Source organism: Silurus aristotelis (genome assembly GCF_946808225.1).
Source record: "Silurus aristotelis genome assembly, chromosome: 11".
In the NCBI taxonomy this organism is placed as follows: Eukaryota; Metazoa; Chordata; class Actinopteri; order Siluriformes; family Siluridae; genus Silurus; species Silurus aristotelis.
Window position 1 is genome coordinate 18,097,396 of NC_139584.1, and position 27,510 is coordinate 18,124,905.

The 27,510-nt window shown below is 45.5% G+C and overlaps 1 long non-coding RNA gene across 1 annotated transcript; it reads right to left on the reverse strand.

The window, feature by feature from the left end:
- Window positions 1-24,553: 24,553 nt before the first annotated feature.
- Window positions 24,554-27,249, reverse strand: LOC310733409. Its single transcript, XR_014535719.1, has 2 exons — window positions 26,472-27,249; window positions 24,554-24,696 (listed from the first exon to the last, which is right to left on the reverse strand). It is a non-coding gene; the product is annotated as an uncharacterized lncRNA (long non-coding RNA).
- Window positions 27,250-27,510: the final 261 nt, after the last annotated feature.

Consider the following 27,510-nt stretch of genomic DNA (forward strand, 5'->3'; position numbering starts at 1 on the left):
GTTTTTGGTCTTGACAAACACTGTTGCTGTTTTATGTTTAGGTACTGTTTTATGTAAAGTTTAATGTTGTTATTGTTTCTGTTATTTAATTCATTATTTGAAAACACCAACTAAAGCCTGTTGTTGTGCCATGTTTGCTTATAGGTCTCACCGTTATAGGCTGATGTCATCTAGTTTGAAACCATACTAATTTTACAAGCTGTCACCAACTCCCACACTCCTGCCATACTTTCACCCACTACTTTGTCTTTAGTGCCCAAGTCACACAGCAAGCATTGTTTCTCAAATACAATCTTGTTTTATACATACTGTGACATGCTGTCACCAAAACAAAATCCCTTCTATTAAATGGAAAGATTTTTTTAAATTAATCAGCCATTGGTTATACATCAGACTTTGTGTTTCTCTGCCTCTAGGGCTTTTGGTTTTACTGAAGTTTTCATCACTAACTCCACTTGATTGAAAAGCCCATTGCTCTATTACTCACACACCAATTCTGTAATTAATGTCATTCTGTGTCAGGTTAACTCACCCTTTATAACTGCCTTGGCCAGTGTTCACTGTCCAATGGGTCAAGAGTGTGGAGACAAAGTATTTGAGTGGCAGGCGACATGGAGGAATTGTTAGTGAGATATTCTTTTGGCAAAGAGATGGCCTGTCATGACCAGCACAGCCTTGTTGGTATGCTGGCTGACAGGTGAGCTGCATTGTGACTTTATGGCTTCTTAATTGTAGCCCCTGGTCCTCTGTGCTGCAGGGGACCAGTGACAGGGCAGCTCAGCTCACTTCTACACAACTACGAAAGCCTGTACTTGGGATTTAAGAAGTGGCTGCCTGTCCTGGAGCAAAGTCTGGGCATTGGATGCTAAACATACAACATAGATAAGATGGACATGCCAGTTTTGCAATGCATACATATACCTGCATATAAACACACATTTATGTGTTCACATATACTGTGTCCAAAAACAGGTTCTTAGTAGATGGTTACAAAAACACATTCCATTCTGAATAGGAACTATTTTTATTTTATACTGTAAGTTTCAAATCATTAGCTGTAAAGATAAAATCTGCTTGTATTGGAAAGCATCTTCCTAAGGCTATATTTAATGGATAAACCTTTAAGTGTCAAAAGGAATAATCTAAAGCCTCATATTAATTATATTGACTAACAAATCATCAATTACTTTTAATACACAGCCAGTGCTATGAGATCCTAAGTATGAAGTGTTCACTCTGAGCACCATTCAGAAGAGTAGTTTATTTGTCTAAGTAATGTGAAGCAAGCTTGATGTTTTTTTTAGCTTTTACTCAGATAAGTGAGATATTATTATTTATGAGCTTTTTAGCCAGTCTTTATGGAAATTATTTGCTAATTTTTTAAAGAAATTATGAATTGTTTAAAACTGGTTCAAAATGTTAATATTAATGCATAAGCATTTCAGTATATTGAGTGTTATGTAATATATACATAGTTGCTTTATTTCTTATTGCTATCAAGGCAATTGTAATATATTTACATTTACATTTATAACATTTAGCATGTGCCCTTATGCTCTTATATTGATATAAGAGACATGCAATATAATCACTTTCAAAATGTGTTGTCAACATTCTGACTACATAAAATGGTTAACAAAATGCGCTTGACCTTTTAATATGACGATTTTGACCAATTCATTTTAATGTATTAAATCGACCAATCAATAAAATTAATTGTCAAATTAAATAATGAAGATTGCACTGCTTAGAGCAATAGATTATTTTGCCCATATTATGCACCAGTTCCAGTAAAATAGATACAAATTTTATCTATTTTAAAAAGTCTAATTTAGAATAGAAAATATGAAAACAAAAAATGTTCTATACAGTCATGTAAAAATTAAAGTACACCCGCTTTGAATTCTATGGTTTTACATATCAGGACAAAATCATCTGATTCTAAACAGGTCTTAAAATTTGGTAATACAATCTCAGGTGAACAATGCACAACATATTTCTCCTTGTCTATATTTATTTTACAAAAATACAGCTGAAATGGAAAAAATAAAAGAATTAAGTACACTGTTACTGCTTCCATAAGATTTTAAAGGCTAGTAGCAGCCAGGTGATCAGGTAATTCCCTTGATTTATTAATCATCAGTAAGTGTGACCACCTCAAAAAAGCCAGTTTTAGCAGTTTACTGGTCCGGAGCATTCGGGTGTGTGTTAACACATGGAGAAGACATCAGCAATAATTTGTAGAAAATAAACCTTGCTGCCCATCAATCTGGGAAGGCTTATAATGCTCTTTTTAAACAATTTACATTTTTAATCATTCTACAGTGAGGGACATTATTCAGTGAAAAGCCTTCTAGTCAGTGGACATCCCAGCAAATTCACCCCATGGTCAGACCTTATAATGCTCAAAGTATCTGAAAAAAAGGTTACATCACAAATGCTAAAGTCCTCAGTTAGCATGTTATATGTGAAAGTTGATGATGGCAAAATTATAAAAAGACTTGAACAAGTATATTTCTTTTTTGAAAGGGTTGTCAAAAGAATGCTTTTTTTTTTATCTAAAAGGAACATTGCAAAGCATGACAAACCACAAGACTTTTGAAACAATGTCCTTTGAACAGACCAAAGTGGAGTTGCTTGGTTTACATAGTGACATGTTTGGTTTAAAGCCATACACAGCATATCAGCACAAACACCCCATACCAACTCCAGCACAGTGTGGAGGGATTGTTATTTGGACTTGTTTTGCAGCCACAGGACCTAGGCAATTTCCATTTATTGAGATGGCCATGATAATTGTGATGCCATCTGTCTGACAGCTAAAGGTTGGCCTAAATTGGGTCATGAATTGGACATTGATCCCAAGCACAGAAAAAAAAAAATGTACAACAGAATGGCTACAACAAAATGAACAGAATCAAGGTTTGGCAATTGCCCAATCAAAGTCCAGACCTTTTAACTTGAAATCAAGGTTCAAGGTTTTTTATATGTCAATGCCAAGTGCAGAGCAGACATAAAGAATAATCAACATACCGCTACTCTTCTCTCTCAAGAATTTTCATTGTCAATGCAATATAAAAAGTTTGTATTGACAGTCAGTGCAATATAGAACAGATTTTGTATGAGGTAACAGCAGTGTACTTGTAATAAATAGACATATATTCACCCAGCTTATATATACATTTTTTTTAAGTGTGTGTGTATATATATATATATATATATATATATATATATATATATATATATATATATATATATATATATATATTATATGAGAGAGCGTGAAAGAGAGAGAGACAGAGAGAGAGAGAGAGAGAGAGAGAGAGAGAGAGAGAGAGAGAGATTGATCCACCCAGCTTATTACTATATATATATATATATATATATATATATATATATATATATATATATATATATATATATATATATATATATACATACACAGTGAGGAAAATAAGTATTCGAACACCCTGCTATTTTGCAAGTTCTCCCACTTAGAAATCATGGAGGGGTCTGAAATTGTCATCCTAGGTGCATGTCCACTGTGAGAGACATAATCTAAAAAAAAGAATCCAGAAACCACAATGTATGATTTTTAAACTATTTATTTGTATGATACAGCTGCAAATAAGTATTTGAACACCTGTCTATCAGCTAGAATTCTGACCCCCAAAGACCTGTTAGTCTGCCTTTAACATGTCCACCTCCACTACATTTATTATCCTAAATTAGATGTACCTGTTTGAGGTTGTTAGCTGCATAAAGACACCTGTCCACCCCGTACAATCAGTACGAATCCAACTACTAAGCCAAGACCAAAGAGCTGTCCAAAGACACTAGAGACAAAATTGTACACCTCCACAAGGCTGGAAAGGGCTACGGGGAAATTGCCAAGCAGCTTGGTTAACAAAGGTCCACTGTTGGAGCAATCATTAGAAAATGGAAGAAGCTAAACATGACTGTCAATCTCCCTCGGACTGGGGCTCCATGCAAGATCTCACCTCGTGGGGTCTCAATGATCCTAAGGAAGGTGAGAAATCAGCCCTGAACTACACGGGAGGAGCTGGTCAATGACCTGAAAAAAGCTGGGACCACCGTTTACAAGGTTACTTTTGGTAATACACTAAGACGTCATGGTTTGAAATCATGCATGGCACGGAAGGTTCCCCTGCTTAAACCAGCACATGTCCAGGCACATCTTAAGTTTGCCAGTGACCATTTGGATGATCCAGAGGAGTCATGGGAGAAAGTCATGTGGTCAGATGAGACCAAAATAGAACTTTTGGGTCATAATTCCACTAAACGTGTTTGGAATGATGAGTACCATCCCAAGAACACCATCCCTACTGTGAAGCATGGGGGTGATAGCATCATGCTTTGGGGGTGTTTTTCTGCACATGGGACAGGGCGACTGCACTGTATTAAGGAGAGGATGGCCATGTATTGCGAGATTTTGGGGAACAACCTCCTTCCCTCAGTTAGAGCATTGAAGATGGGTCGAGGCTGGGTCTTCCAACATGACAATGACCCGAAGCACACAGCCAGGATAACCAAGGAGTGGCTCTGTAAGAAGCATATCAAGGTTCTGGCGTGGCCTAGCCAGTCTCCAGACCTAAACCCAATAGAGAATCTTTGAAGGGAGCTCAAACTCCTTGTTTCTCAGCGACAGGCCAGAAACCTGACTGATCTAGAGAAGATCTGTGTGGAGGAGTGGGCCAAAATCCCTCCTGCAGTGTCTGCAAACCTGGTGAAAAACTACAGGAAACGTTTGACCTCTGTAATTGCAAACAAAGGCTACTGTACCAAATATTAACATTGACTTTCTCAGGTGTTCAAATACTTATTTGCAGCTGTATCATACAAATAAATAGTTAAAAAATCATACATTGTGATTTCTGGATTTTTTTTTTTTTAGATTATGTCTCTCACAGTGGACATGCACCTACGATGACAATTTCAGACCCCTCCATGATTTCTAAGTGGGAGAACTTGCAAAATAGCAGGGTGTTCAAATACTTATTTTCCTCACTGTATATATATGAGAGAGAGAGAGAGAGAGAGAGAGAGAGAGAGTCGTGAACGAAGGCGGAAGCCAAAGTGAAAGCAAATCGCGTTTTATTGAACCAAAAAAGGCAGAGCCAACATAAAGCACCCGCAGCGCGGGATAAACCGGCAAACGGCAGTCCGGAAATAATATCCACGGTGCAGGAGGAAGGAATCTGAAGGCCTGACGTCGCCGTCAGAGGGACCGGGAGGACCGATGTCGCCGTAGGAAGAGCTCGGGAGCGAGACGTCGCCGGGAGCGGAGCTCGGGGACGTGGCGTCGTCCGCAGAGGGACTCGGAGGAGTCACTTCGCCTTCTGCAGGACTGTGGGGCGAGCCGTCGCCTTTGGTCGAACCCGGGAGCAGCGGTTCAACGTCCCTTTCGCAGTCCTGGAGCCGGGGTGAGTGCACAGGGAAACCCCTGGGCGAAGGGGAGTTCCTGAGGACCCTTGGGAGCAAGTCAGAGCCTGCAGGCCAGCCTGGGAGTGGAGAGAAGCCCGCTCGGGGATCCACGAGCGGAGAGGCGCCCGCCTGGAGGTCCATGAGCGGAGAGGCGCTCGCCTGGAGGGCCACGAGCGGAGAGGCGCTAGCCGGGAGTCCTGGGAGTGAAGCTGAGCCTTCTTGGAGGCCTTCGAGCGGAGGGGAGCGCTCACGGAGGTCTTGGGCAGCAGTGGAGCCTTCTTCGGGACCCTGGAGCGGAGAGGAGCTTGCGGGGTCGCTCAGGGACAAAGAGGAGCCCACTGGGTCGCTCAGGAACAGAGAGGAGCCCACTGGGTCGCTCAGGGACAGAGAGGAGCTCTGACGGAGGACCTGGGACGGAACGGAGCTCTCTTCGGAGACCTGGAGTGGAACAGAGCTCTCTTCGGAGACCTGGAGCTGGGCTGAGCTCTCGGGCGGAACCTGGAACTAGCCAGTCTCCAGACCTAAACCCAATAGAGAATCTTTGAAGGGAGCTCAAACTCCTTGTTTCTCAGCGACAGGCCAGAAACCTGACTGATCTAGAGAAGATCTGTGTGGAGGAGTGGGCCAAAATCCCTCCTGCAGTGTCTGCAAACCTGGTGAAAAACTACAGGAAACGTTTGACCTCTGTAATTGCAAACAAAGGCTACTGTACCAAATATTAACATTGACTTTCTCAGGTGTTCAAATACTTATTTGCAGCTGTATCATACAAATAAATAGTTAAAAAATCATACATTGTGATTTCTGGATTTTTTTTTTTTAGATTATGTCTCTCACAGTGGACATGCACCTACGATGACAATTTCAGACCCCTCCATGATTTCTAAGTGGGAGAACTTGCAAAATAGCAGGGTGTTCAAATACTTATTTTCCTCACTGTATATATATGAGAGAGAGAGAGAGAGAGAGAGAGAGAGAGAGAGAGAGAGAGTCGTGAACGAAGGCGGAAGCCAAAGTGAAAGCAAATCGCGTTTTATTGAACCAAAAAAGGCAGAGCCAACATAAAGCACCCGCAGCGCGGGATAAACCGGCAAACGGCAGTCCGTAAATAATATCCACGGTGCAGGAGGAAGGAAGCGCGGCGCAGAGGCAGCGACGGGGAAGCGTCGGTAGTCCGAGGTGCACTGGGGATGATGCACGCTACCGTGGAGAGAGCACGGAGTCCGGGAAGAGACGGAGCGTAGCGGGAGAAGCATACGCGGAGAGAAGCATCACCGTGAATCTGCACAGACACACACGAACATGCACGCACGAACATACAATAACGGACCGCAAGCGTATGTGAGTGTGAGGCTTTTATAGGTGGTGTGATGGGTGCATGAAATTAGTCCCAGGTGATCGGGATGAGCCCGATTGCAATGAGCCTCGTGCAGGCGGGGCACGCCCGAGAGCAAGAGCGAGGTGCGTCGGGGAATCCAGGGGAATGACAGCCTCCGAAGGGGGCGTGACAGGGGGATTCCTGACACCACCACCCTCCCGAAGGGGTGGCACCGGACGCCCCCAACCCACAGAACGCCCGGAGGGCCGGGGCACTCGGAGGAGGGCCTTCCTGCTCGTCCAGGGCCGGAAGGGACCCGGCTGGAACCGCCCTGGAGCCGGGGAAAGCCGGGAAGGACCCGAAGCTGAGGGACCACCCCCGTGGACAGCCGGAAGTCGACCACGGACACCGCAGGACCCAGAACCGGAACACAGCCCGACGCGGCGGCCAGGAACGGAGCACAGCCCTTGGCGTCGACTGAAGACGGAGAGACGACTCCCACGGGGACCAGGAGCTGCACGATGCACTCAGGGGAGCCTGGAGGTGGAGCAACGCCCTCAGTGGAGACCGGAGGCGGAGAGATCTCCTCAACGGAGACCAGAGGCGGAGTGATGCCTTCAGCGGAGACCGGATGGGGGAGGACGTCCACCACGGAGGCCTGGGGCGGACCGACGACATCCAGGAAGGCCGGGAACGGAACCCTGTCCACCACGGAGACCTGGACGACGACCTCGGCGAGGACCGGAGCCTTCTCACCCACGGGGACCTGGAAGGGACAGACCGCCAGAGGCGGGGGTGAGCAGTCAGCGAGGCTTACCGGCTGGTGGACCCCCAGGATGGAGGCCGGAGACGGAGTGAAGTTCCCGGTGGTGTTCGGAGGCGGCACGACCTCCACGGCGGGGAACCGGAACTGGATGGTGCTCACGATCCCGACTGGAGGTTGGAGGACGTCCTCGGCGGAGTCAGGAGGCCGAGCGACGCCCTTGGAGGACCCCTTGAGTGCCATATCCTCCTCTGAGGAATCTGAAGGCCTGACGTCGCCGTCAGAGGGACCGGGAGGACCGACGTCGCCGTAGGAAGAGCTCGGGAGCGAGACGTCGCCGGGAGCGGAGCTCGGGGACGTGGCGTCGTCCGCAGAGGGACTCGGAGGAGTCACTTCGCCTTCTGCAGGACTGTGGGGCGAGCCGTCGCATTTGGTCGAACCCGGGAGCAGCGGTTCAACGTCCCTTTCGCAGTCCTGGAGCCGGGGTGAGTGCACAGGGAAACCCCTGGGCGAAGGGGAGTTCCTGAGGACCCTTGGGAGCAAGTCAGAGCCTGCAGGCCAGCCTGGGAGTGGAGAGAAGCCCGCTCGGGGATCCACGAGCGGAGAGGCGCCCGCCTGGAGGTCCATGAGCGGAGAGGCGCTCGCCTGGAGGGCCACGAGCGGAGAGGCGCTAGCCGGGAGTCCTGGGAGTGAAGCTGAGCCTTCTTGGAGGCCTTCGAGCGGAGGGGAGCGCTCACGGAGGTCTTGGGCAGCAGTGGAGCCTTCTTCGGGACCCTGGAGCGGAGAGGAGCTTGCGGGGTCGCTCAGGGACAAAGAGGAGCCCACTGGGTCGCTCAGGAACAGAGAGGAGCCCACTGGGTCGCTCAGGGACAGAGAGGAGCTCTGACGGAGGACCTGGGACGGAACGGAGCTCTCTTCGGAGACCTGGAGTGGAACAGAGCTCTCTTCGGAGACCTGGAGCTGGGCTGAGCTCTCGGGCGGAACCTGGAACTGGGCGGAGCTCTCGGGCGGAACCTGGAGCTGGGCGGAGCTCTCGGGCGGAACCTGGAGCTGGGCGTGGCTCTCTGGCGGTGCCTGGAGCTGGGCGTGGCTCTCTGGCGGTGCCTGGAACAGGGCGTGGCTCTCTGGCGGTGCCTGGAACAGGGCGTGGCTCTCTGGCGGTGCCTGGAACAGGGCGTGGCTCTCTGGCGGTGCCTGGAACAGGGCGTGGCTCTCATCAGGGACCGGGAGCGAAAAGGAGCTCGAGGGGTCGCTCGGAGGCGGAGAGGAGCTCGGCGGGAGGTCCGGGGACGGAACCGAGCTCGCGGGGTCGCTCAGGGACGGAGAAGAGCTCGCGGGGTCGCTCGGAGGCGGAGAGGAGCTCTCGGGGTCGCTCGGAGGCGGAGAGGAGCTCTCGGGGTCGCTCGGAGGCGGAGAGGAGCTCTCGGGGTCGCTCGGAGGCGGAGAGGAGCTCTCGGGGTCGCTCGGAGGCGGAGAGGAGCTCTCGGGGTCGCTCGGAGGCAGAGAGGAGCTCTCGGGGTCGCTCGGAGGCAGAGAGGAGCTCTCGGGAGAAGCCTGGAGCGGAGAGGAGCTCTCGGGAGAAGCCTGGAGCGGAGAGGAGCTCTCGGGAGGAGCCTGGAGCGGAGAGGAGCTCTCGGGAGGAGCCTGGAGCTGGGCCGAGCGTTCTTGAGGGACCTGGAGCTGGGCCGAGCTATCCGGCGGGACCTGGAGCTTGGCAGAGCTTTCCGGAGGGACCTGGGGCGGAGCCGAGCTTTCCGGAAGGTCCTGGGGCGGAGCCGACCTCTCTGGAAGGGCCTGGGGCGGAGCCGAGCTCTCTGGAAGGGCCTGGGGCGGAGCCGAGCTCTCCTCTGGAATCTGGAGCAGAACTGGGCCTTCCCGGAGATTCTGGAGCAGGACGGAGAGCTCCTGGAGGTCCTGAAGCAGAACAGAGCCGTTTTGGATGGCCTGGAGCACGGCGGAGATCCCCTGGAGAACCTGAGGCGGAGCGGAGCTTTCCTGGAGGTCTCGAAGCAGGGCGGAGATCTCTATGAGACTCAGGTGCGGAACCGTGTTCTTGGAGGTGGAGGTGAGGAGATGGAGATCAGCCGTGACCATCCCGAGTTCCCTGGTGAGAAGCTGGAGGAACCAGGTGCACGAGCCGAACTCACCACCATTAGCATCCCACAGCTCACCAGCAATTGAGAGCGATATCCCCGTTAGAAGAGACGTGACCCACGCGACCCTGGCTCTCTCCGTCGGGAAACGGGACGGATTCGTCTTTATATACTTTTTCACGCTCCGTACAAATTCGCCCCATTCATGTCTGTTGCCAAAGAAGCGCTTTGAGAATCCCGTGATGTCATCATAGGGGTGTGGCGCCGCCGAACATGACCGCGAGCCGGCCGCGAGCTTCCGGGGTTTTCCTGGAGGCGGGGCTTGGCTGCTTCGGCATTGCGGCCGAGCGAACCCGCCCACCGAGGTGCGATTCGCGCCGGGAACACGGCGTTAATCCGATCATGTCCTTTCTTTTTTCTCAGTCCTTTATTCCTTTTCAGGGGTCCGTTATTCTGTCAGGCGTGAACGAAGGCGGAAGCCAAAGTGAAAGCAAATCGCGTTTTATTGAACCAAAAAAGGCAGAGCCAACATAAAGCACCCACAGCGCGGGATAAACCGGCAAACGGCAGTCCGTAAATAATATCCACGGTGCAGGAGGAAGGAAGCGCGGCGCGGAGGCAGCGACGGGGAAGCGTCGGTAGTCCGAGGTGCACTGGGGATGATGCACGCTACTGTGGAGAAAGCGCGGAGTCCAGGAAGAGACGGAGCGTAGCGGGAGAAGCATACGCGGAGAGAAGCATCACCGTGAACCTGCACAGACACACACGAACATGCACGCACGAACATACAATAATGGACCGCAAGCGTATGTGAGTGTGAGGCTTTTAAAGGTGGTGTGATGGGTGCATGAAATTAGTCCCAGGTGATCGGGATGAGCCCGATTGCAATGAGCCTCGTGCGGGCGGGGCACGCCCGAGAGCAAGAGCGAGGTGCGTCGGGGAATCCCGGGGTATGACAGCCTCCGAAGGGGGCGTGGCAGGGGGATTCCTGACAGAGAGAGATATCCACCCAGCTTATTACAATATGATATATATCTTGTAAACATCTGAATGTGTAAGGTGCAAACATATATATCCTGGTATATGTAAACATACTGAAGTTGCACATACCTTTTGTAAGGTGCAAGACAAATAGCAGCAGTACAGTAGTACTGTAATTAAAGTGCAACATTTATATTTGAGAGTAAAAGTGCAACAGAATATTTATAAAAATAAATAATAACACAATGTAATATGTAGTGTTGTTATTAATCTAAGGTTGTATTTACCTAAATGTAAGACCTGATGATATTTTTTTTTTTTTCATGATACTTAAAACCATATATATTTTTTTTGTTATATAAAGGGTGCTATTTCTTGGCACTTTTTATTAGCAGATTTGATAAGATGGTCCCCTGGTGGTCTAGTGGTTAAGATGCAGCGCTCCCACCGCTGCGACCCGGGTTCGATTCCCGGTCAGGGAACCATCCCCAGCCACTCTTAGTGCCGGTCCCAAGCCCGGATAAATTGGGGAGGGTTGCGTTAGGAAGGGCATCCAGCGTAAAACGTGTGCCAAATCAAACGTGCGGAGGATCCGCTGTGGCGACCCCTAAGGGGAGAAGCTGAAAAGAAAGATGAGATGATAAGATGGTGACATTTCTGAGAAGAGCCCTATATCTCTGTTCCTGAAATATAAAATGATCCACATTCTCCCATTACAACTGGGATTAAAAATTATAACCATAACAAAACATATCAGATCTTTCCCAACTTTTAATACAGCAACAAATATGTGATTTCTCAAAAAGCGAACTGGGAGGCAAGCTTCTGTACACAGCTTACTTCAAGTCACTCCCCAGGTTTTCATTAGAACCATTACATTACCATTCTTCAAAAGCTGTTCCTTAGCACTTTTGTTATGTTGTTGTTATGTTGTTATTATGATGGAAGTTGACATTTTTTCTTCATCATCAGATGTTGAACAATAGCCTGCAGGTTTTATGCCAAAATGCCATCCATTCGAAAACCAGTTCCAGCTGAAGATTCCTACAACATGATGCTACCAATACTAGGTTGTGTCTTGTTTTTGTGGCAAACATGTCTGCTAGAATTAAGCCTTAAATGTTTTACCTTGGTCTCATAAGACAATCACACATTTTGCCACATGGATTACTGTGATTTGGGTGGGCTTATTATCTTGTTTTACTTTGTTCTTCTTTAACCTTGATTTATCTAGGTAGCCTTCCCCATTAGTTTGACATGGGAAAACATGAGATATTTTAGGTGTTACATTCAGATGCTAGATGTTTGTGAGGCCTGTTTAATGTTACTGTGCAAATATTCAGTTTAGTTTCACTGTTTAAAATATTCAGCATCTTCTATGTGCTAAAAACACACTTGATTTTACTGACCAGTCATGTGGATATTCATCAGAGAAGAAAATATAACAACATTAACAACATCCTGCACCTAGAGGAAATGTTAAGGTAGTTTCATTCTCCCGCAGGTTGTTGAACTTGCTTTATTAACACCACAGTGACCCCCACCGGCGGATGACGGTATTACAACTGGTATCCAAAATCAAATAAATCTAATCTAAGGGCTGCAAGGAAGGAGTGCTGAGTGGACATGGGAGATGGAATGACAGAAAGAAGCATAGTGATTTTCAATAGGTTTAACACTATGTTTAGTATGGCCCATGGCCTCTTACTTTCCAAAACCAATCAATCAATAAAATTTGCTGCCAGCATCCTCCCACATCATACTTCATATTACAGAATCTGAGCTTTGCATGGACCGGAGCCTTCTCACCCACGGGAAGGGACAGACCGCCAGAGGCGGGGGTGAGCAGTCAGCGAGGCTTACCGGCTGGTGGACCCCCAGGATGGAGGCCGGAGACAGAGTGAAGTTCCCGGTGGTGTTCGGAGGCGGCACGACCTCCACGGCGGGGAACCGGAACTGGATGGTGCTCACGATCCCGACTGGAGGTTGGAGGACGTCCTCGGCGGAGTCAGGAGGCCGAGCGACGCCCTTGGAGGACCCCTGGAGTGCCATATCCTCCTCTGAGGAATCTGAAGGCCTGACGTCGCCGTCAGAGGGACCGGGAGGACCGACGTCGCCGTAGGAAGAGCTCGGGAGCGAGACGTCGCCGGGAGCGGAGCTCGGGGACGTGGCGTCGTCCGCAGAGGGACTCGGAGGAGTCACTTCGCCTTCTGCAGGACTGTGGGGCGAGCCGTCGCCTTTGGTCGAACCCGGGAGCAGCGGTTCAACGTCCCTTTCGCAGTCCTGGAGCCGGGGTGAGTGCACAGGGAAACCCCTGGGCGAAGGGGAGTTCCTGAGGACCCTTGGGAGCAAGTCAGAGCCTGCAGGCCAGCCTGGGAGTAGAGAGAAGCCCGCTCGGGGATCCACGAGCGGAGAGGCGCCCGCCTGGAGGTCCATGAGCGGAGAGGCGCTCGCCTGGAGGGCCACGAGCGGAGAGGCGCTAGCCGGGAGTCCTGGGAGTGAAGCTGAGCCTTCTTGGAGGCCTTCGAGCGGAGGGGAGCGCTCACGGAGGTCTTGGGCAGCAGTGGAGCCTTCTTCGGGACCCTGGAGCGGAGAGGAGCTTGCGGGGTCGCTCAGGGACAAAGAGGAGCCCACTGGGTCGCTCAGGAACAGAGAGGAGCCCACTGGGTCGCTCAGGGACAGAGAGGAGCTCTGATGGAGGACCTGGGACGGAACGGAGCTCTCTTCGGAGACCTGGAGTGGAACAGAGCTCTCTTCGGAGACCTGGAGCTGGGCTGAGCTCTCGGGCGGAACCTGGAACTGGGCGGAGCTCTCGGGCGGAACCTGGAGCTGGGCGGAGCTCTCAGGCGGAACCTGGAGCTGGGCGTGGCTCTCTGGCGGTGCCTGGAACAGGGCGTGGCTCTCTGGCGGTGCCTGGAACAGGGCGTGGCTCTCTGGCGGTGCCTGGAACAGGGCGTGGCTCTCTGGCGGTGCCTGGAACAGGGCGTGGCTCTCATCAGGGACCGGGAGCGAAAAGGAGCTCGAGGGGTCGCTAGGAGGCGGAGAGGAGCTCGGCGGGAGGTCCGGGGACGGAACCGAGCTCGCGGGGTCGCTCAGGGACGGAGAAGAGCTCGCGGGGTCGCTCGGAGGCGGAGCGGAGCTCTCGGGGTCGCTCGGAGGCAGAGAGGAGCTCTCGGGGTCGCTCGGAGGCAGAGAGGAGCTCTCGGGGTCGCTCGGAGGCAGAGAGGAGCTCTCGGGAGAAGCCTGGAGCAGAGAGGAGCTCTCGGGAGGAGCCTGGAGCGGAGAGGAGCTTTCGGGAGGAGCCTGGAGCTGGGCCGAGCGCTCTTGAGGGACCTGGAGCTGGGCCGAGCGTTCTTGAGGGACCTGGAGCTGGGCCGAGCTATCCGGCGGGACCTGGAGCTGGGCCGAGCTATCCGGCGGGACCTGGAGCTTGGCAGAGCTTTCCGGAGGGACCTGGGGTGGAGCCGAGCTTTCCGGAAGGTCCTGGGGCGGAGCCGAGCTTTCCGGTAGGTCCTGGGGCGGAGCCGAGCTCTCTGGAAGGGCCTGGGGCGGAGCCGAGCTCTCTGGAAGGGCCTGGGGCGGAGCCGAGCTCTCCTCTGGAATCTGGAGCGGAACTGGGCCTTCCCGGAGATTCTGGAGCAGGACGGAGAGCTCCTGGAGGTCCTGAAGCAGAACAGAGCCGTTTTGGATGGCCTGGAGCACGGCGGAGATCCCCTGGAGAACCTGAGGCGGAGCGGAGCTTTCCTGGAGGTCTCGAAGCAGGGCGGAGATCTCTATGAGACTCAGGTGCGGAACCGTGTTCTTGGAGGTGGAGGTGAGGAGATGGAGATCAGCCGTGACCATCCCGAGTTCCCTGGTGAGAAGCTGGAGGAACCAGGTGCACGAGCCGAACTCACCACCATTAGCATCCCACAGCTCACCAGCAATTGAGAGCGATATCCCCGTTAGAAGAGACGTGACCCACGCGACCCTGGCTCTCTCCGTCGGGAAACGGGACGGATTCGTCTTCATATACTTTTTCACGCTCCGTACAAATTCGCCCCATTCATGTCTGTTGCCAGAGAAGCGCTTAGGGAATCCCGTGATGTCATCGTAGGGGTGTGGCGCCGCCGAACATGACCGCGAGCCGGCCGCGAGCTTCCGGGGTTTACCTGGAGGCGGGGCTTGGCTGCTTCGGCATCGCGGCCGAGCGAACCCGCCCACCGAGGTGCGATTCGCGCCGGGAACACGGCGTTAATCCGATCATGTCCTTTCTTTTTTCTCAGTCCTTTATTCCTTTTCAGGGGTCCGTTATTCTGTCAGGCGTGAACGAAGGCGGAAGCCAAAGTGAAAGCAAATCGCGTTTTATTGAACCAAAAAAGGCAGAGCCAACATAAAGCACCCACAGCGCGGGATAAACCGGCAAACGGCAGTCCGTAAATAATATCCACGGTGCAGGAGGAAGGAAGCGCGGCGCGGAGGCAGCGACGGGGAAGCGTCGGTAGTCCGAGGTGCACTGGGGATGATGCACGCTACTGTGGAGAAAGCGCGGAGTCCAGGAAGAGACGGAGCGTAGCGGGAGAAGCATACGCGGAGAGAAGCATCACCGTGAACCTGCACAGACACACACGAACATGCACGCACGAACATACAATAATGGACCGCAAGCGTATGTGAGTGTGAGGCTTTTAAAGGTGGTGTGATGGGTGCATGAAATTAGTCCCAGGTGATCGGGATGAGCCCGATTGCAATGAGCCCGCACGAGCTTGGCAGAGCTTGCTCTCGGGCACGCCCGAGAGCAAGAACGAGGTGCGTCGGGGAATCCCGGGGTATGACAGCCTCCGAAGGGGGCGTGGCAGGGGGATTCCTGACAGAGAGAGATATCCACCCAGCTTATTACAATATGATATATATCTTGTAAACATCTGAATGTGTAAGGTGCAAACATATATATCCTGGTATATGTAAACATACTGAAGTTGCACATACCTTTTGTAAGGTGCAAGACAAATAGCAGCAGTACAGTAGTACTGTAATTAAAGTGCAACATTTATATTTGAGAGTAAAAGTGCAACAGTATATTTATAAAAATAAATAATAACACAATGTAATATGTAGTGTTGTTATTAATCTAAGGTTGTATTTACCTAAATGTAAGACCTGATGATATTTTTTTTTTTTTCATGATACTTAAAACCATATATATTTTTTTTGTTATATAAAGGGTGCTATTTCTTGGCACTTTTTATTAGCAGATTTGATAAGATGGTCCCCTGGTGGTCTAGTGGTTAAGATGCAGCGCTCCCACCGCTGCGACCCGGGTTCGATTCCCGGTCAGGGAACCATCCCCAGCCACTCTTAGTGCCGGTCCCAAGCCCGGATAAATTGGGGAGGGTTGCGTTAGGAAGGGCATCCAGCGTAAAACATGTGCCAAATCAAACGTGCGGAGGATCCGCTGTGGCGACCCCTAACGGGAGAAGCTGAAAAGAAAGATGAGATGATAAGATGGTGACATTTCTGAGAAGAGCCCTATATCTCTGTTCCTGAAATATAAAATGATCCACATTCTCCCATTACAACTGGGATTAAAAATTATAACCATAACAAAACATATCAGATCTTTCCCAACTTTTAATACAGCAACAAATATGTGATTTCTCAAAAAGCGAACTCGGAGGCAAGCTTCTGTACACAGCTTACTTCAAGTCACTCCCCAGGTTTTCATTAGAACCATTACATTACCATTCTTCAAAAGCTGTTCCTTAGCACTTTTGTTATGTTGTTGTTATGTTGTTATTATGATGGAAGTTGACATTTTTTCTTCATCATCAGATGTTGAACAATAGCCTGCAGGTTTTATGCCAAAATGCCATCCATTCGAAAACCAGTTCCAGCTGAAGATTCCTACAACATGATGCTACCAATACTAGGTTGTGTCTTGTTTTTGTGGCAAACATGTCTGCTAGAATTAAGCCTTAAATGTTTTACCTTGGTCTCATAAGACAATCACACATTTTGCCACATGGATTACTGTGATTTGGGTGGGCTTATTATCTTGTTTTACTTTGTTCTTCTTTAACCTTGATTTATCTAGGTAGCCTTCCCCATTAGTTTGACATGGGAAAACATGAGATATTTTAGGTGTTACATTCAGATGCTAGATGTTTGTGAGGCCTGTTTAATGTTACTGTGCAAATATTCAGTTTAGTTTCACTGTTTAAAATATTCAGCATCTTCTATGTGCTAAAAACACACTTGATTTTACTGACCAGTCATGTGGATATTCATCAGAGAAGAAAATATAACAACATTAACAACAGCCTGCACCTAGAGGAAATGTTAAGGTAGTTTCATTCTCCCGCAGGTTGTTGAACTTGCTTTATTAACACCACAGTGACCCCCACCGGCAGATGACGGTATTACAACTGGTATCCAAAAGCAAATAAATCTAATCTAAGGGCTGCAAGGAAGGAGTGCTGAGTGGACATGGGAGATGGAATGACAGAAAGAAGCATAGTGATTTTCAATAGGTTTAACACTATGTTTAGTATGGCCCATGGCCTCTTACTTTCCAAAACCAATCAATCAATAAAATTTGCTGCCAGCATCCTCCCACATCATACTTCATATTACAGAATCTGAGCTTTGCATGAATGTGATGATCATGAATGTAGCTCTATAAATGAGCATATCTTTATTCTTTTACCTGTTAGTTATAAACCAATCTAATATAAATAATGATTTCAAGACGATGTAATTAAATTACATTAAGTGCTTTCAATCAGGAGTTAAACTAAGGGGTAATTGACTCCTCTAATATAATGGAAATTGAAGTAAAAACATGACATTTTAATTTCATTCATTGGTAAATGTATCCATTTAATCAAGGGAATGCAATTATTGAAAACTTTTTTTATTTTGCTGATTTTAAATGCTTGAGTATTTATTGCATATTTGCAAAAAAAAAAAAAAAGAATTGTTTAATACCATCTAAATGACAAATAATATGGAAATGAATTTAATATGGACTTGCCTAACAACATTTTAAATTAGAATCATTTTCTGAATTCCAATTAAAATAGAATTTTGTTTTTCATGTTTCTGCAAATAGTACATGGTGTAATGTGTTTGTTTCCTGTTTGTCTCTTTTATGCCTAATTTTGGGTGAATTGAAAAGCTTGTAATAAATAACATGTATTTTATTATTATAATTATTATTTGTATAGTAGTAATACTGATAGAAGTAGTAGTACCATTATTTTTATCATTATTATTTCTAAACATTCATTTTACTTAGAAAATGAATTAATAGTAAATTAAGTAATTCTCTAAGTAGTGTTTACTACATAATCTTATCAGTACATTGGAAATTAATTTAATGTACTTTTTACATGTGTACCATGCCCTCTCTCAATGGTATATGTTCTTAAACACAGTCAGAGACAAAAAGGACACTTGGGAGGCAATTCAGGACTAGTGGCTCCACAGGACCTCAGATTCCTGCAATTCTGAGGGTCTTTGGGGCTGGTAGTTGTGATTGTGCAGCCTCGTCATTAGCACACATACAGAAACAGCTGATCCCTGGCTTTATTAACAGGCTCACCTCAACTCAACATGCAGAACAGATACAGGTTAAAAAAAAGTCCCACACAGGTACTGCCCTCACCTATTATTACACAAACTGTCCACAGTGCTCAGAAACACACAGTAGATGCAGGTTCACTCACACAAATACGTTTACTACTCATTATGATGTACTATAGTGGAAAACCTCTTCTCTCTCTCTCTCTCTCTCTCTCTCTCTCTCTCTCTCTCTCTCTCACACACACACACACATGCCACTTTTTAAACACTTCCTGGTTCATCATGATTGGCAGAAGCATCTAATCCACTTGACTATATACTGTTACTTGTTCACTTGTTCCTACTTTTTTTGTACCTACTTTTCAAGAAACATGTGTGCTCTGAGTGTTTACACATGTGTTTGTAGTGGGGGTGGGGTGTTAGTCAGGCTACCAGTAAGAGTGATGGTGAACAGAACTCATCTGAAGCAACTTTTTTTTTTTTTGCCTTAACTGAGACAAAATGTCAAAGTGACATACATTTGCATGATTTTTTGCTTTATTTTTGTGTCAGTGGAGCTGTTTGAGAGGGTATGTCCTGCATAAACTCAACTACCAAAATAGGTCAACTACAGTAGTTGTCAGGAATGGTTTTCATGCTCATGAATACACTAAGACATAGCACCTGCTGTCTTCCACTTGTCAGAGAGACATATGATGCTTTTTCTTACCCTTTTGTACAAACAATTAAAATGCTTTTACATGGGTCTCTACTCCATTTTAAGCGTGTTTACATAACAAAATAACACCCACAGGTGGAAGTTTGTTAATGTGGAAAGTACAATGGTCTTGAGAAAAAAAATAATAAGCCATAATTGCATGTGTGCAGATTCAAAGCAGGGGAGCACCTTGTCATTTTAAATTACTTACTTTTAGCTTGCACTAATATAAAAAGAGATCTGTACCTATTCTTACTGGTGTGAACCAGAGGGAGACCATTTCCTGAGGGGCTTTATAAAGCCTCTCTAATAAAAACAGCCTGAATATTCATTAATGAATTCCACTGACATGAAAACTCTAGTACCAGCCATTTGTTCTGAAAAGCTCTTAAGAAAATATGGATTAAAATTGGTGAATGATACATTATGTGTTTTAAATAGCTTTGAGACATTCTTCTCTTTGCCTTTGGTTCTCTCACTTTACTGAAAAAAAAAACCTGCTGAGGTTTCAATATGCATGAACCCTTTTCATGTTGCCAATCATATTCTTTGTCTGGCCCAGCAGGTGGCATAGCAAGGCCAGTTCACTGGCTGGAATGGCAAGAGGCCTAACAAAGCCAGTTAGAGATCTCTGCTGCAGACTCCTCACATATATTTACTGCTCCAAAGAAGAATTGGGCTATATTTCATGAGTAATTTGAAGAAAAAAACTCAATTTGATGACAAAAAATTATTAACAGTTAGGAGCATGCTCATTTTTAATTATGTCTTGCTAAAATATGATAAAGAGTAAAAAGTACCCAGTGATTAGTTAAGTTCGTTTTCAGGCATTTTCAGGCAAGTTTTTATTTCACCCTGCTGAAAAAGTATGAGATAACATTAATTGTAAAGTGCCTATATTCCACATACTGCAGCTTAGTGAGCACATGTTACCTTAATTGATGATACATTGCCTCCTTTTTCAAGAATAATTCATCAAAACATTATCAAAGCCATTCAGTGTGTTACTCAAACATATGCATTTTCTGTTATCAGGGCAGTCATTTTTTGTGTACTTGTGCCTATTGTAAACACACAGCCTCTCTCAAAACATGTCTAGGAGGTAGGCAGGAAACTCTGGAGAAGACAGGAGGTAGTGTAGCTGGTCAGCTGTTGTTGAATCCTGCAGGCTTAATTAAACAGAATGTCTCTCTCTTCCCTATGTTGAGGGTGGGGGTGGGGTGGTGTAAGGAAGTTCCTTAATGAAGCTGTCTCCTCCATCGATTCCACTGATGGTGGGGCCTCTTTTCTCTGCTGGGCTGGCTAGCAGCCATTTGGTCTTGCTTTGTCAGCTCCATGTGCCTAATTAACTGTTGGACTTTTGCTTTCCTGAGTTTTCCTTCATGTTTCTTTATAGTCAGGGAAGAAAGAACCCAGCTGCTTTAAATCAAGCTTCTTCCTGATGATGTACCACATTGTGGCCTTTCTCGCAAAGTAAGGGAAGTGTAGACTACCTCAGATTTACCATTAACTAATCAGTGATCTGAATAAGCTAAACTTTAACACCTCAAACTACAATGATGGATGAGTAAAAGGGCACACCTGAGTTTAAACGAACAAGTACTTATTTTCATATCTATACTTTAATAACTTAGTCAGTTATGTCTTCTGTTTTCAGAAGTTTTTTACTGTTATAATTAGCTGAACCTTACATTGAATTCGGGAACCTGGACCCTGTGTGTGTATATGTGTGTATTTTAAGCAAGAGTAATCTGTTGAAATAAACCCATTGTGAATCAATGTCAAATTAAAAACAATAGGGCAGGTCAAGTAATAGAGGATTGCTTACATTAAAGAAAATTATTATCAATTTTAAGTCCAGCTCTACTGAAAACTAAAATCTTCCAAAGAAATTTAGATTGATATATAAACAAAAGCAAATGCTTTACAGAAAGTTTTTTCCTAAATAACTGCAGACAAAACAGAAACAAATATAAATATGCAGGGCCTACCTCAGATCAGATAAATTGCAGCCAAGCTGTCATTGGGACTTTGTTTATACCCGAGGAGAGAATTCAGCATGTGGAAAAAAGCTTAATAGACAGATACACAATTATAAGCTTGAATGATCACACACCAATATACTCAGTTCATGTTCTATGTATGTATTCAAATTTCTGGGAAGGAATTTTCAAATGTGGGCAAAATTAAACACTGAGTGAATGTGGAGAGATCAATAGGTAGAAAAGGGCTGATGCTTGAGGACACTTGTGCTCTGAGCTAAAGGCTGCAGCTTTACTCGGTGTTAGTTATGTGAGCTGTAACTCTGAATATTGTAGCTTTATTGGCAAAGCTATGTTGTTTTTAACTTTGTCAGTGTCACAGACACCCCTGAAAAACATCCTATAGAAATGTCAATTAATACTTGTAAGACTTTAAGGCTCCAAGACTTTTAAATGACACTGTGATTCAATTAGATTTTTTCAAATATATATAAACACATTTTATTTATTTATTTTTTATACCAAAGTACAGAGAGATAACACCCAAAACATACATCAAATTCAACCCAAGAACTAAGTCGAAGAAATTCTATTTAATTTTATTTGTATATAGCTTTTTACAGTGGACATTGTCTCAAAGCAGCTACACATATAAAGTTAGGTAACAAGGTTATACAAAAATGTGTTTATACAAAGTTTATTGCCTATAAGTTAGATCTAGGGTTAGGGTTAGGGTTAGGAGGGTGGTCCTCTCCTCAAACAACCGGGCGGTTAAAACGGCCCTGACAGTCAGAGCTCCCTACATCGAGGGGGGCGGTCTACACCTTGCGTGGTGCTTGTACCGCCTCGTCACCACCAGGAGGACAGGCTGTTAGCTCCGCCATGAGATGTGCCTTGGAGCGCAGCCTCCCTTCAGCAGGTGCTTCCCCCAACTCCGCCCGAGGGATCGCTGTGGATGGCGGGGACCCATCATTTCTCCGGAGGCTCCAACAGCTGCAGGGCACTGCCCCAGCCATTCTGAGAGGGTTAGTAACCAGCCTCAAGAGGTTGGTTCCCTGATCAGGTGTCATGGCTCAGGAGGCCAGATTGTTGGCTCCGCCATGGGATGTGTCTTGGCGCGCAGCCTCCCTCCAGCAGGTGCTTTCCCCCATCTCTGCCAGAGTAATCGCTGAGGGTGGTGGGGACCCACCACGTCTTAGAAGGCCTTGATGGCTGCAGGGCATCCATTGCATAGAACCATCTTCTGGGGCGTGGGTGGGACTTAACATGTTGTGGGCAGAATTGTCTCGCAATAATTCTCACAGCAGTTGGGAAAGTGAAAGAAGGCCAACCACTCACTGTGAGGCAGAGGCTGCTGGTCTCATGGCTCATGACAGTCAACTGCCTGTTTGAGTCAGTTCTGCAGTTCTTACACGAACAGTTTGTCTGCGCAGGAAACGTGTCACGAGAGGGTGTTTCCCTAGCGACTGCCCCGATAGTGGACACATAAACCTCATATCCTCATATGTTCTGGTCTGATATGATGCTAAGCTACATGCTGCTAACCCAGCATGCAATTATACACCTGCAGGCTAGTTTTATTTTAACAACAAAACAAACAAGCAAAACATACATACATATATTTTGAAAACTAATTAAATGAGATGTGTTATCAACTATCTATTGTACATAAAATACATGGAATTACACATTATTTTTTATATTAATTTATTAATATTTATTTGCTCATTAATTATAAATATTCTCTTTTCTCTGCAGTAAGAAGCAGTAATTATTTAAGTGACTAAAAATATCTAATTAAACATAATAGTTTTAACTAAAATGAATTTTGTTTTTCATTCTGCTAGATGGCTGGACAGAAAACAAAAAGGTTTGGAATGCATAAATTCCCTGGTGTTGTCTCTGTAAAACTGCAATATCTGCAGTGACAAGTGGGAGCTGTAACAGTGTAGTATTATCTCACTTGTTTACATTTTATTTATAAACAAATAAAGAAAACATTATTTGTTACTTCATTGAAATGTTACTACATTTATTTTATTTAGATTTTATAATTCATATTTATTTTTTGTAGCTGTTTTAGCAGACACATATTTACTCTGATTACATATATCAGCCTCATCTTGCTGAACATGTTGAGTATACACAGTAAAGATGTTCTTACATACTTACAATGCTGTTCAGTAATAACTTAGTACTATTTACAAATGGCTGTAATTTATGTATAATGAAGTAATGTACAGAAGTCCTAAGAGGCTATGCATTATAATTTTTTTTTTTTCTCTCATGATCTCAACATAAAAAAAATAGTTTTCTCGTTATCACAAATTAATGTTCTCGTCATTGTATTTGGCATAAGAGCATGTTCTAGAGGCAGCATTATGGATAAAAACATTTGTGGCAGCAGATGCGTGGACACGCACCTGCACCTGATGCTGCAATGATGCTTCCTCTAGAACACACTCTTATGCTGAATAAACAAAAAAATTAAGTACAGTGGTACCTTGACCTAAGAGTTTAATTCATTCCGTGGCTTAGCTCGTATCTCAATTTGCTAGCACATCAAATCAATTTTCCCAATTGAAAATATTTAAAATGCCATTAATCCGTTCCAACCCTCAAAATGCCACCCCGTTTTATGTTTCATGTTATTAAATCTTAAAAACATAATAGAAAGAGTATGTAAAGATATAATAAGGTTTTATACAGTGTATTTACCTTGGAGATGAGACGACTTGAGCTAATGAAGACGCCGGCGGAGGGGGGCGGGGGGGAGAGGCGATAAGCGGCGGAGGAGGGAAAACTCGATTTTTTGCTACTTATCACTACTGTACACTACGTATCCCTAACCTTTTAATTTTTTACTTTTTCTTCTTTGCTTATCTTAATTTTCGTCACAATCTTCGCTTTCGCCATTTAGCAGCAGCGTTTCGAGCTCGTACCTCATTTTTTTGCTCGCGTAACAAAGCAAAAAAATCGACAGAGTGACCGCTCGTATCTCGGAAAACTCGTACATGAATGCACTCGTAGGACAAGGTACCACTGTACTTGTTCTTAGAAATGTTCTATACAGCATCATAGATAATGCCCATAACCATTTTTTTGGCAGGTGAATGTATGCAGTTGAAAGTGTATTGTAAAAATCTGCCTCAACCCAGATTCCACCCCACACTATATCAAATTCAGCTCATCCTCAAAAACAGCTTTAATTTTATAAAAAGTAGTTATGTAGTTTTATAAAGAATTTCAGTTGTATCAATCTTAATCATAGTCTTAATTTAATCAGTCTGGGAGAGGCAGCAAGCCATCAAGGACTATCTCTAACCAAAAGGTGTCTGAGACCATGATTATCATTAATGATTATCATCATTAGCCAGCACCAGCAAAGGTGTAAACCTCCGGCTCGATCATCCAGCCATGTGTTCCTTTACTCATTTTCTACACTAAATTTACATTTAAAGCTAATCCCTATCTAAACTTCAAAAGGAAGAACAATATAAAACAACGTCTGAGATCTGACTTTGATGAACCCAAAGTGCTTCATGTATTTTGTCACTGCTACGCTGTTATAAACTTCCTTCTTCATTACAATCTTTGTTGTCCTCATCGTTTTTTCTTACAGTATTGTAACATCTGGTGGGTGTCATTTAGATTTCATGTCCCAGGCATTCCTTTTAACCCTTGACATCTGCTTTTCAATCAAAGGATGAGCACCACGGCTTACACTTTTATTTAAAGTTTGTAAACCACAGTGTCATACCCCCACCCCGGAAGACACAAAGCAGGACAAACCCTGACCTCTCCAGCTGACTTCAAAACAGCATTCAACTGATAACACAAGCCAGTCTCTATACCTTACACGGTACACACGCGCACACACACATACACCACCCCGAGAGCCAGATAACCCCCTGGCCTCTCTGGTTGACTCCACAGGGACCCTCAAACCATAAAACAATTCACTCTCGAAACTCGGCCCCAGTACGTCTGTTTGTGACACACACACATACAGTGAGGAAAATAAGTATTTGAACACCCTGCTATTTTGCAAGTTCTCCCACTTAGAAATCACGGAGGGGTCTGAAATTGTCATCGTAGGTGCATGTCCACTGTGAGAGACATAATTAAAAAAAAAAAATCCAGAAATCACAATATATGATTCTTAAACTATTTATTTGTATGATACAGCTGCAAATAAGTATTTGAACACCTGTCTATCAGCTAGAATTTGGACCCTCAAAGACCTGTTAGTCTGCCTTTAAAATGTCCACCTCCACTACATTTATTATCCTAAATTAGATGCACCTGTTTGAGGTCGTTAGCTGCATAAAGACACCTGTCCACCCCATACAATCAGTAAGAATCCAACTACTAACATGGCCAAGACCAAAGAGCTGTCCAAAGACACTAGAGACAAAATTGTACACCTCCACAAGGCTGGAAAGGGCTACGGGGAAATTGCAATTGTCCACTGTTGGAGCAATCATTAGAAAATGGAAGAAGCTAAACATGACTGTCAATCTCCCTCGGACTGGGGCTCCATGCAAGATCTCACCCCAGAACTCCCCAGAGAAATCAGCCGAGAACTACACGGGAGGAGCTGGTCAATGACCTGAAGAGAGCTGGGACCATCGTTTCCAAGGTTACTGTTGGTAATACACTAAGACGTCATGGTTTGAAATCATGTAAGGCACGGAAGGTTTCCCTGCTTCAACCAGCACATGTCCAGGCACGTCTTAAGTTTGCCAATGACCATTTGGATGATCCAGAGGAGTCATGAGAGAAAGTCATGTGGTCAGATGAAACCAAAATAGAACTTTTGGGTCATAATTCCACTAAACGTGTTTGGAGGAAGAAGAATGATGAGTACCATCCCAAGAACACCATCCCTACTGTGAAGCATGGGGGTGGTAGCATCATGCTTTGGGGGTGTTTTTCTGCACATGGGACAGGGCAACTGCACTGTATTAAGGAGAGGATGACCGGGGCCATGTATTGCGAGATTTTGGGGAACAACCTCCTTCCCTCAGTTAGAGAATTGAAGATGGGTCGAGGCTGGGTCTTCCAACATGACAATGACCCGAAGCACACAGCCAGGATAACCAAGGAGTGGCTCTGTAAGAAGCATATCAAGGTTCTGGCATGGCCTAGCCAGTCTCCAGACCTAAACCCAATAGAGAATCTTTGGAGGGAGCTCAAACTCCGTGTTTCTCAGCGACAGGCCAGAAACCTGACTGATCTAAAAAAGATCTGTGTGGAGGAGTGGGCCAAAATCCCTCCTGCAGTGTGTGCAAACCTGGTGAAAAACTACAGGAAACATTTGACCTCTGTAATTGCAAACAAAGGCTCCTGTACCAAATATTAACATTGACTTTCTCAGGTGTTCAAATACTTATTTGCAGCTGTATCATACAAATAAATAGTTAAAAAATCATACATTGTGATTTCTGGATTTCTTTTTTTAGATTATGTCTCTCACAGTGGACATGCACCTACGATGACAATTTCAGACGCCTCAATGATTTTTTAAGTGGGAGAACTTGCAAAATAGCAGGGTGTTCAAATACTTATTTTCCTCACTGTATACAGACACACACATATTAATTAAATAATAAATAGAATGCCCCACTTCACGACACAAACATACATCTTGTTTGTATCTTCTCCTATAAATAAAGCAAGTGTTTAACTCTAAGTCAATAATAGTTACACTCTAAAAGGTTTAGTAATATACCTCTGTTTTAATGTTGTCTCTTCTTCTTGATATTTGAATTGATTTAAAATTATCTTCTCTTTATTCTTACTTTCCTAACAAGGGTGCATTGTATACACCAGAATATAATGTTGTATTAACATAAGTTATACCTTAAATACTGGTCCCGGTACATTGTACATCTGTTTTAATGCTGTATTTTCTTTTAAGGCTTGATGTCAAAGTTGACATGAAATTATCTTCTTTTTATTTTCCTAACAAGGGTGCATCTTATATACCTAAATATAACATTATATTAACAAAGTTATACCTTAAATACTGGTATGTTAAATGTTAACTGGCATGTAATGTACCTCTGTTTTAATGCTGTCCTTGCTTTGCATGCCTAATATCAAAATGATCACCAAAATGATCTGTTCCTTATTTTGCAAACAGTGGTGCATTTTATTTGATCATGAAATGTACTATACTGTCTTAATACACTTTGGATAAAAGTTCTCCAAAACAAGTATAACCCGGAAACCATGCCCACAAATGCACAAACAAAGTCTCCTTCAAAATCTCAGGCCATAGCATTGGCCATTCCCCCAAAGAGGGGTGGGCTTCAGGACCTTTAAAACATCTTGAACCCAAATAATCAACAGTCAGTGAGTGAAGTCAAGCAAGCTCGCTCACTCGGCTCGACCGGAAAGGCTCGGACGCCCAGGGCCCGAAGGCCCGGAGAGTCGGACGCTTAGAACAGCCCAGCATCGCCAGCATTCCAGATGAGATCTCAAATCCTTTTTGAGATCTTCCAGCAAGCTTTACTTTTTAAGAACAACACCTGCTCTGATCTTCAGGAGAACCTGGAAGAATATCTGACTCCCTCCTAACCAACTCTTCAAAGAGTCCTTTGTCTACCGCATCCAGACTCTTGTGCAAACAAGCCAATGCAAGTAACCGTTTTACCAACCAA